Source organism: Candoia aspera, chromosome 11 (assembly GCF_035149785.1).
Source record: "Candoia aspera isolate rCanAsp1 chromosome 11, rCanAsp1.hap2, whole genome shotgun sequence".
Classification (NCBI taxonomy): Eukaryota; Metazoa; Chordata; class Lepidosauria; order Squamata; family Boidae; genus Candoia; species Candoia aspera.
In genome coordinates, this window is record NC_086163.1 from 1,859,962 (window position 1) to 1,871,124 (window position 11,163).

At 44.7% G+C, this 11,163-nt stretch overlaps 1 protein-coding gene across 1 annotated transcript in view; it reads right to left on the bottom strand.

The window, feature by feature from the left end:
* The window catches only part of GARRE1 (granule associated Rac and RHOG effector 1), a 107,556-nt gene extending 98,113 nt beyond the window's left edge, over positions 1-9,443 (bottom strand). Inside the window, exon 1 of the mRNA XM_063313018.1 lies at positions 9,346-9,443. The gene's annotated coding sequence lies outside the window, so the exon portion shown is untranslated. The remainder of the gene's footprint in view (positions 1-9,345) is intronic.
* Positions 9,444-11,163: the final 1,720 nt, after the last annotated feature.

Below are 11,163 nucleotides of genomic sequence, written 5' to 3' on the forward strand. Positions count from 1 at the left end.
ATCTCGATAAAATAGTTAAGAGCAGAGACATCACACTGACAACAAATGTCCGCATAGTTAAAGCAATGGTGTTCCCCGTAGTAACATATGGCTGCGAGAGCTGGACCATAAGGAAGGCTGAGAGAAGGAAGATCGATGCTTTTGAACTGTGGTGTTGGAGGAAAATTCTGAGAGTGCCTTGGACTGCAAGAAGATCAAACCAGTCCATCCTCCAGGAAATAAAGCCAGACTGCTCACTTGAGGGAATATTAAAGGCAAAACCGAAATACTTTGGCCACATAATGAGAAGACAGGACACCCTGGAGAAGATGCTGGAGAGTGTAGGGCAAAAGGAAGAGGGGCCGACCAAGGGCAAGGTGGATGGATGATATTCTAGAGGTGATGGACTCGTCCCTGGGGGAGCTGGGGGTGTTGACGACCAACAGGAAGCTCTGGTGTGGGCTGGTCCATGAAGTCATGAAGAGTCGGAATCGACTAAACGAATAAACAACAACTCCATATCAAAAACACACATATGGGGAATATGGGAAAAAGTAAAAAAACAAATTGCAAGGTTAGAGACAATCCATTTAGCACCTTTTTAAACCTTCTATCTCTGTGCCAAGAGCCAGAAAAAGGATTAACTAAATATCCCTCCATTCCAGGTTTGGACAAAATGGAAAGCCTAGACTAAGTTACCAAACAAAAAACCCAGGATAAAAACTGGTTAAAGAGCTCTGTGAACCCAATTTTGTCTTATCCTCATACAATATACATCTTTAAATGAGTTGTCTTAGTATGTTACGTGGACATGTTTCGAGTCAGTCAGTCCACGCAAATCCTTATTATTTCCATCTTTGTCTCCTTTCCTATTAAATGGTTTTCTAAGCTTGAGGAATTCTATTAATGTTAGCAAAATTACAAGGATAAATCATTTGTGAACTGAATCTGTTTGAAAGTCTTGATAACCAAAGTAAAAATGTTTTACTTCAGGATAATTATTTCAAAAAGCTGAAAATCAAACTGCAATAAGTTTTGGATTCAAAACCTGAAGGCTGGATGTTAACTCTCTAAACTACTTAAGCTCCACTCCTTATTAATTCCATATGAGTTAAATCAAAGCTGTGTTACTCAGTCAAAACATTCTTCAATCATGAGTAGCCAAAGAGCTTTTAAAAATTCTGAAAAGAGAGCCATAAATTTGCAAAGCCAAAAATATAATAAACTCACTCTTAACATTTATAGAACAATGTCTCTAAAAACGATGCAGCTATGCATAAGAGTACTAAAGTACTAAAGCCCCTTGTATTAAGACAAGAAAGCCAGCTGCTCTATTTTGCCATGCTATCCTAAGGGTTAATTGTCACAGGCAGCGGGGGTTCAGCTCAGCGATACTATAGACTACTTTTTCCCAATCTTATGGCCTTCCAACTATGTTGGAGCACAGTCACTCTGCTTCTAAATCCGTATGGCCAATGGCCATGGAACAGAGGAATTATAGTCCAAAACAGATGGAGGGTAAAGGAAAGGTACAGTAATTCTACTTTAAATTCTTTAACTATTAAGCTTCTATAATTTGCTCTCTTCTCAATAGGAAACAGATGACTTTTTCCTATTAACCAAATTTACTTTCCATCTCACAGGAAAATACTGAAATTGTCAGCTCTTGTTTCTGGAATATTTGTAGTATATTCGTGGCAATTGATCTTCCCACACTCCTTTTGCGTGTGCAAACACACATAAACTTTTATTTTAAAGTCAAGCAGATTCCAAATAGCTCTGTTTGAAATTAAAGTACAATTCCTCCATTATTGCTACTTTCCAAATAAAGTATACATGCAAAAGGAAACAATGGGTGAGTGTTAAGTCTGAAAAATTTGGAGAAAATCACAGAGTAATAGCACTTGCTCTTAACACACTCATAAAAAACAAGCTCTTTGTCTTAGGAATCACCTATTTCAGCTGTGCTGTATGTGACCACACATTCTTTCACCCCACAGTTTGGAATTAATTCTTGTAGTATTCTCAAAAATAGGGGGAAAAAGCCTCCATCTGAAATTACAGGTAGTCCTCGCTTATCGACCAGTTGCTTAACGACTGTTCAAAGCAACAACAGCCTTGGAAAGGGTGCTTCACGGCCTGTAAAGCACTTTCGGCTGTCGTGAAACATTGCACCCCCACCCCTGCGGTCACGTAACCGCACTCCAGGCACTCGCATTTACGGCCGGCTGCCAAGCGCCCCGTGATCATGTGATCGCCATTTGCAATCTTGTCTACCAGCTTCCCCAGAGAGTCAACAGGGAAGCCGGCAGGGAAGGTTGCAAGCGGAGGGGACAGAGGGGAGGGGAAACACTTTGTGGAGCTACAAGAACGAAGCTGAAATCCTGAAGATTTCTGCTTCATTCCTCCAGACCCACCAAGGATTTCCCCTCTATGTACAGAGGGGAGGGGAAACCCTTCAGCAGGCAGCTCTTTCACTCAGTCCACTTAACGACCCAGGAGATTGCGTAAGGACCACAATCGGGAGTATTAAGATTGTGGTCACTGAGCAAAGTAGTCACACGGGCGTGTCACTTAACTACAAATCCACTCAGTCCCAATTGTGGTCATTAAGCAAGGACTACCTGTATGCAGGAAAGAAAAACAGGGTATAAAAAGCTATGGAATACCCACTATAGGTAGGAACTCCTAATGTTGCTATGTATGCAACTATGACATATATATTCCTCTTCATAAAAAATAGCAAAAGCCTTCATGAGATGCATATCTCATAGCATTAGTAAGCTCCATGTCACTGCCCATCCAGATACCAGTCCTACAGAGGAAGACAAGCTGCAGCACCCAAATGACAATTTAATCTGCATCCTACTGCTACCCACTAAATGTACTGGAATTTAAACTCCTTTCTTGTGGAATAGCTGTCTTGACCATTAATCTACATTAGGGTGGGATTTCTCAATTCGATCTTAGTTCTCCAATTTTTCAGCAGAGCCTATATTTATCCCTATCTTCAAGGCTCAATTTACTATAAGAGACAGATTTCATTTTACTATCACAGATTTCCATCATTTAACTACTGATTACTAACTTGTGGTCTAGAGTAAGATCTGAAATCACTGCAAACTCCTAACTAATCTAGCAGTTTAAGGGACAAATAAATAATGGTGACGCTAATGCTTCTTATTCTTGCAGCTATAGATTCATACATCATGCAAACGATAATGTGGTGTGTCCTATGCTGGCTTAGCTCAGTGTATGAATCCTGCTTATAAACGCTGGTTAATGGCTTGACATTACATATAGACCTAGTAACCAACTGATTTCATACATTATGCTAAACTGTATTTGCTTTAACCACTGTTTACTGAACAAAGCAAAAGCAGCTGGATTCATGCACAAAGCCAAAATCAATAAATTGCATAATGGTTTTATACATGTGGATCCAGCAATTTTGGCCTATTCAATAAAGCAAGTTTAAAGTAAACCATGAAACCTGGTCAACAGATAACTGAAATGAAGACTGACATATTTCTGCCTAGGATTATTATTTGAGGAATTGTCTCATTGTAATGCAATGACAAATTATTGTATTACAAATTATCCAACTCTGGACACGTTACGTGAAGACCCAGCCCTCTGGAGAAGGCTCTAATGCTGGGAAAGGTAGGAGGAAAGAGAAGAAGAGGACGACCAGCAGCCAGGTGGATGGATTTCAGAGGTGATGAGTGCACTGTTGGGAGACCTGAAAGAACAGGTTAGGGATAGATCATCTTGGAGAAGATCTATCTATGTGGTTGCTAAGAGTCGAAAATGACTTGATGGCAAGTAATCGGTCAATCATTAATTAATACAATGACCAGTGAGAGTGCAGGATAATTAGTACGGTCTTAATGACCATACTCACTGACATTTGGCATCACCTACAGTTTTAACTTCAGTAAACTATTATCGTATTACTAAGTCTGCATAGGGTACTGGCTAGCTTTCACTGGTAAATGATTTGTATCAACAGGTCTCATTCTCAGATAAGCTGTCGCATATGTACAATAAAATCACATTAAGGTTAGAAAAATTCAAAAATTCCCCAACCTTATCTAAATAGCTGCACTAACTTCATAAGTAAAAGGAAAAACTTTCATAACTTTCATAAACATTGGCCTCTCAATAATTATCAAACAATAACCAATTATACTAAGCTATAATATGGTTACCTGCCCGCCGAAGCGGTACCTATTAATCTACTCACATTTTGCATGTTTTCGAACTGCTAGGTTGGCGTTGTTAGGTAACGGCGTTCCGTGTAGTCATGCTGGCCACATGACCATGGAAGTGTCTACGGACAAACGCCGGCTCTTCGGCTTTGAAACGGAGATGAGCACCGCCCCCTAGAGCCGGACACGACTGGACTTAATGTCAAGGGAAGCCTTTACCTATAATATGGTTGGCTTTATTTTGGCTTTTGGAGTAAATGGTACGGTAAATTAAATAAACAGTGTTTAAACAGACTATTGTGAATCAGGTCGTCTCCATGAGGATAACTTATGTAAGAAATCATAATTCCAAATTCACAGCACACAAAGCTATAGTATGTTTTAGTTAGTTTCAACTTAGTATGTTCTATGTGTTGGAATTATCAGAGGTCAACTCAGCACTGTCTCATAAGCATAAGGGGGTCTTTCTAGCAAGATGTATCTCTATTGTGCTTGTGGGATGTCACATGGGTCACCTGAATTCCTCTTCCTCCTTCTTCTTGGGCTTGGGGATTAACAGTCTCCATTACTTTGTCGGCAGACATGCAAGAAGGGGGGGTTCATAATGCAGGTCTCGTCCTCTAACATCTTGCTTGCACACACACTTTCTATTCCACACAGAAAGTGTTTACAAAGAACCAGTGATGGTTAAAATGCTTTCTACTATGAAACGACCTGTATCCAGATCTACTGAATAAAAGTAAGCTATCTCTATTTCCTTCATCTAACTACAGTGCGAAGACTGAATTTGTTTCTGAACATAATTAAGCTTACTGTGTAAGTTCTCTTTTGGTTCATGCTTCTACTCTGCAAGATCGCTGTTAGCTGCTTGGAGTTCTTTTATTAACCTTTAAAAACTCCATCACCATGAACCTAGACACTGTGATTTTTAAAACCATAGTTTATGAATTTTTCTGACTGTGAACCAAGTCAATTAATCATGGTTAACTACTGTATTAGTATTTTGAAGTTTATTTTGTATACAAATGATAAGGAATAAATATCCACTTAACATTTCTGGATAGGCAATAACCACAAAATTTATAACATGCACCAAACTTCGTATCTATTATATGTTTTTTCCTATGTGGAATCAACAGAAAATACCTATCTGGAACAAGTATCTTGAAACACAAATATCGGAAAGTGAAATATAATTTTGTGCACAAATACTACTCAGTACCTTTTGCATTAAAAGGGTGACATGGTGGTGGTTGTTGCTATAATTGTAGGTCAGTGGAATAACTGCAACTTAGGATCAGTCCTGCAAGTTTACCCTTTACCTTAACATTATATGTCAATAAGATTCATTTTTATAAAACATGCTGCAGTTTGGTCATAAATCAGCTGTCCTGTTTTAAGACCTGAAATTGTACAACAAAAGTTAGGATTAGGATCCAGAGTACAGTATCTTCTACAAGAGGTTTTGAAAAATAAGAGTTCTTCTACAGCTACTACTAACGACTACTAACTGCTACTACTAAATGCTACCCTTCAAATGGTCACTCATGCCCTGGTCATCTCCCCTATAGACTACTGTAATGCGCTCTACATGGGGCTACCCTTGAGTATCCAGAAGCTACAGCTGGTCCAAAATGCAGCTGCCGGGTGATTTTGGGTGCTTCAAGATCAGCACATATTACCCCGTTGCTGCGCGAGCTGCACTGGCTGCCAGTTTGCTTCCGGGTCCAATTCAGGGTGTTGGTTATCACCTTGAAAGCCCTACATGGCATGGGCCCAGGTTACCTAAGGGACCATCTCATCTCCGTTACATCAACCCGTCCCACCCGCTCATGCAGAGAGGGCATGCTGCGGACCCCGTCTGCAAGAGAACTCCATCTGGCAGGGTCCAGGAGGCGGGCCTTCTTTGCAACAGCTCCTGCCCTTGGAATACCCTTCTCCCGGAAGGGAGGCTAGCCTCCTCTCTTTTGGACTTCAGGAAATGATTGAAGACCTGGCTTTGTCAACATGCCTGGAGTGGGGAGAGGAAGAACCACTCTTGGGGTTGGTTGGCTCCCTAGTCCTGCCGAGGCCAGTCTTGTATGGTTATGGTTTCATTCAGTCCTTGCGTAGGAGGGGCACTTCAAGGCACTAGCCAACCCCAAGTATGACTATTCTCCTCCCTGCCCCAAGCCCGATGGCAGAGTCAGGTCTTCAATTCCCTCTGGAAGGCCAGGAGCGATGGGGCTAGCCTCACCTCCGGGGGCAAGATGTTCCAAAGGGCAGGTGCCACTGCAGAGAAAAAGCTGTCTATAGAGATGTCTGAGAAGAAAGCTAAAATTCTGTTACCCATTAGCTGATTTGCTTCTCTTTTCCTTTCATCAGGCCAATTCTTAACAACTGTGAAGCCAGAAGAGCAGGTTAACATCAGTCCCATCTCCTGTAGCCACAAAACTTCACCAAGAATTTCAGTGAGGCTTACTACATGTCTCAACTGCAGTTTCATAAAGGCAAGCACACCTTATGGCTCACTTAGAGCTGAAGGCTTTATTACTGATTAAACTCATCATTTCTTGGAAGTTCTGCCATGCTGCAGGTTTAATGCCTTTATGACTATTATAGCTTCTGCTATCATCTTTTTCATAACTTTTCAATAAAACAGGAAAAAACACAGATGGCTCACATACTATGCTCAACTATATTTCTTGACTAACCAATAACTAGTTGGATCCACAGTTATGCTACTTCATAAACTATGGTCTACAAGTCCTAATTGGTGGCTCACATTACACATTCAGCTGTAGCCAAACAGTCCATATTATGGGTTAGTACAATGTGAGAATCCAACCAGTCTCTTGTCCAAATCCATTCACTAACAACACAATTGGGATCTCAATCCATGTATCAACTCCATGTCATACTAGAGTGACTGAACAATGACTTCCCTTAATTAGCAACTTCTACTGCTGCTCCCAAATACTTGAAGTCAGCATTTCCATCTGCAACACTGGCATGTATGCCATTTCAGCATCACAGGATTAAATTAAGGCTGCATAGGTAAAACAACTGATGTTATCCATCTCAGCAATATAAAGGCTGAACAGAACTGCCATAAAAATAAAGAGCAGTCTTAGAAACATATACTCCCACCTGCAGGAAGACAGAGCACAAGTCGACATAATGCGAGAAATATACCAAGGGATTTAGAAAAATTATATTGAAAATAGAAACCATGCCAGGGAATCTAACACAACAAATACTGCTGGAAGAGCAGTAGTGCTGAACAACTTATTTTATTCACCCATTTTATCTCATCATTCCTATAGTACTTGAAGATGCCAAACATTATATAAAGCTCCTTTTCTCAGTTCTCCTCACAACACGCTGTGAGATAAGTTGCATTAAAAGATAGGCCACTTTCATAGTATGTGGTAACCCATGCCCTTATAGTTTGTAAACTAGTTTTTTGTGCTGCATAAATACAACCTAAAAGTTACAAGTGTATCTAATAATTCTGCATTTTATTCATTTATTTATTTTTCAAATTTCTATCACCGCCCATCTCCCCCAAAAGGGGAATTCATAGCAACACGTTTAAAGGATAAAAGATTCAACAGCAACCTATTTAAAAATGGCAAATTTCAACCTCCCACAGCACTATGACTGTTTTTAAAGAGCCATTCTTGAATAAAGGAATTTCAAAAGAGTGTCCTATGTGAAACAAGTGAACTCTAAAGTGACTGCTCAATCTTTTGCATAATGGTAAATTTCTATTCTTTTTGCCTTTTGTTTCTCTTTAAACCCACCCAATCTGCTAACCGGAGATAACAATTCAGGGACCTGATGACAAGGACTCCAGTCCATGCAAAATATACCACAATAAACATGTTACTCTTTAAAAGGTCACAAAAGCACTCTGCAGGTTTTGCTGCAACAGATTAATGCATGTACAGATAGTCCAAACATATTATCCCAAAATACGAGCATTGTTCCATACAATTTTACAGTGTTTCCTTTTTTACTTATAACATTCAAAATAGTGAGATAAAGCAAGCCTACAGCACTAGCTCAATGTGCTTTTATATTCAACATTTTTTGTTTACAGGGACTCTGTGTCTATTTTAATACTGTTATTTCACCGTAACAAGAGATTATACCTCTTTCAGTTTAATACTATGGTATGCACAATTCAAAATTCTATACAGGAATAACCTTGCAACTTAATGGCAAATTTATCACACTGAAGAGCAACCTAAAAATAACAATTTTGCAATAGACAGAATCATGCTTATTGGCAGTCATTCTGAGAATTAAACCAAAGCAAAGAAGATGAAGCTCTTCCTTATATCCCCTTTCCTGATGCTGACTTCTTCTTTTCAGTGGTTTTTACTATTTGATAAAATATTTTACTCTCTGAAAATAACATACTACATCCTTAATTCTCAACGGATAAATAATTCACCAAGGATGCTGGAGTAAAAGAGATCATAGCCGGTGAAGTTTCGAAGGCATGGCAAGGCCCTCCAGGAAACCACAGACTTTCGGATTCTTCCGCAGATTCAAATGCAACGAAATCCAGTCCTTCGTTTGAGTCCCCTCTTTTAAAAGGGTGCCCGCTCACGACTCAAATCAGGTCAACCCAAAATGGCCCCAAGCCGTCTTTTCGCCCCGCGCTAAGGCCGCCCCGGGACCCAGCCCCAGCCCAGGCACCCGCCGGGAGACCTGTTCTCCGCGCCGCACACGCTCGTCCGCGGAGACCCGCAGCAGCAGCCCCGGCCCCGCAGGGCGGCCCGCTCCAACCGAGGGGACCCAGCTGCGACTCGCCCCCTCCGCCCCCTCCCGCCGCGTCGGCGACGGCCGTCATTCCCGGGCAGCGAGGGATTCCGGCGCGGCAGGGCTCCCGCCCCGCCCGGCGGCCGCGAGGGTCCCGAGCCGGGAGAGCCGGGGCACCCGCCCGCGCAGGCGCACTCGCCGCCCTCGGGACTCACCCCCGGCAGGGGCCCTCCCCCGCGGACCCGCGCCTCGGCCCTGCCGGCCGGCCGCCGGGCCTGGCGGTCGGGCCCGGCGGGTGGGCCGTGAGGCGAGGCGCCCCTTCCCACAGACCGCCGGATGGACCAGCAGCCGCCCTCCTGAGGGAGCGGGCGCCCAGGCCCTGGCGTGCGCGGCCCTCGCTCACCTGCCGCCGCTCTGACGGCCCAGCAGCAGTCCCCCCGCGACGCGGCCTCGGCCGGCTGGTGGGCTGCGCTCCGGAGCGGCGGGCGGTTGGGCGGCGGCGGCGGCGGCGGCGGCCCGGAAACGGAGGGGCGGCGGCGGCGGCGGCGGCTCTCAGCCGGACGCCGAGGGGAGGGGTCTGAGCGGGGCGGGGCTTCTCCTGGACTGACGGGCGTGTGGGCGGGGCGGCGGGACGAGGCCGGGCGCCTGGAGCGGCCCCTTTCCCCAACTGGCGCCCTCCGGAGCTACGAACGGGGCCCGAGCCCCGCCCGGCCGTCGTTCGCGCGACCCGGCAGGCGCGTCCCCAGCGGAGATCCGGCGTGGGGCGCTCGCAGCCAGGATTGCCCCTGGCGCGCTTCGCTTGTAGTCACGGACTATGGGAGCTGTAGTCCGCCGGCCTCGAAGGCGGCCGCCTCGCTGGCTGCGACCCCAGCGCCGCGGGCTGAGGGCGAGGCCGGCCGGGAGTCGCTGCCCTCAGCCTCGGCCGGCGTTCGGGGCGGCCGCGGGGCCCGGGAGGCCTTCTCGTGAGCAGGGAGGGGACGCGCATCGCGGGTTCGCTGCGATAACGGCGAAGGCGTGCTTTTTTTTGCGGACCTGAAATGTTCTAAGCCCACTTTTCTACGTTAAAAGCCCAGCAAACATGGTGATTAGAAACACGACTAAGAACTGCTGTTAGCTTTTCTAACGGCCAGCACCGAGAGGGTTCCAACTTAAAGACTGCCCTGAGCTAATGTTGAACAAATTCGTCATATAAATGCGCACAATAATTCATCTTGTGCTCTCACCGGTCATAATGCATTTTATGATCTTGATAAAAACATCTCTTCGCTTAGATTACTATATCTCGGGATAACTACATTTGCAATTTGTTCATCTTTCCCCAATATTTTTGCTGAAGGGGATCTTCTTAATCATACAGATAATCTACAGTCAACAGCAGTCATTCTGTTGCTTGAAATGTATTTCTAGTTACCTGGAACCGTTTCCAAATACTCTCTATAGTGGGAAGAGAAGGACCGGAGCGTCTAGAAAGCCTCCTGATACATTACAGCGTAATGGCAGAATATGGGAGAACAGCAAAGCTCTCGCTGAAGGACCCCATGATGTCTGCTTAGTGGATCCACAGGTGGCTCAAAAATCTCAGGCCAGGCTTCTTCAAGAGCAAATCCTCCCCCAGCAGGAAAGGGGTATCTAGCAGGGAGTTGGCAGGCTCAGTTCTGGGCCCAGGACTTGCCAGCAGTTATATTAATGATGTGACCAAGGGCTGGAGGGGCAGCACTCAGTCAGATTCCCATCTCAAGTACAAAGCAATTTTGGATGCTGCAATATAAGAGATGCAGCGAAAGTGGAACTGGTGCCAAGCAGGGCAACACAGGTGATGATGGGGCTGAAAACAAAGAGGGATACCATATATTGAGAAAAGAATGTCAGAGGAAGGAAATTATAGCATTTTTCTCAACTCCCTGAAGAAGGTAAGAGGGCGGAGAGCACTCTTGTGTCCTCGCGGAGTGGAATTGCTGTCTTGGGCCATAGCAAGGAGACTTCCGGAGGATGTCTCAATGGCAAGAGCAGCTAGATAATGAGACCAGAGGAGGCAGTGGGGCCTCTCCCTCAGGCTCAAAGAGGCTGGACCCTCTCCTGAAGGGAAGTTCAGTGGGCCATCCAGCACTGAGCGGGCACAGACTCAGGGCCCCTCCTGGAGTCTTAGGAACCTGTGTCTATTAACTCTGATTCAGAGCAGGGATGCAGCGTCCCTCCAGGAGGAGAGAGCGCCATGCCTGGA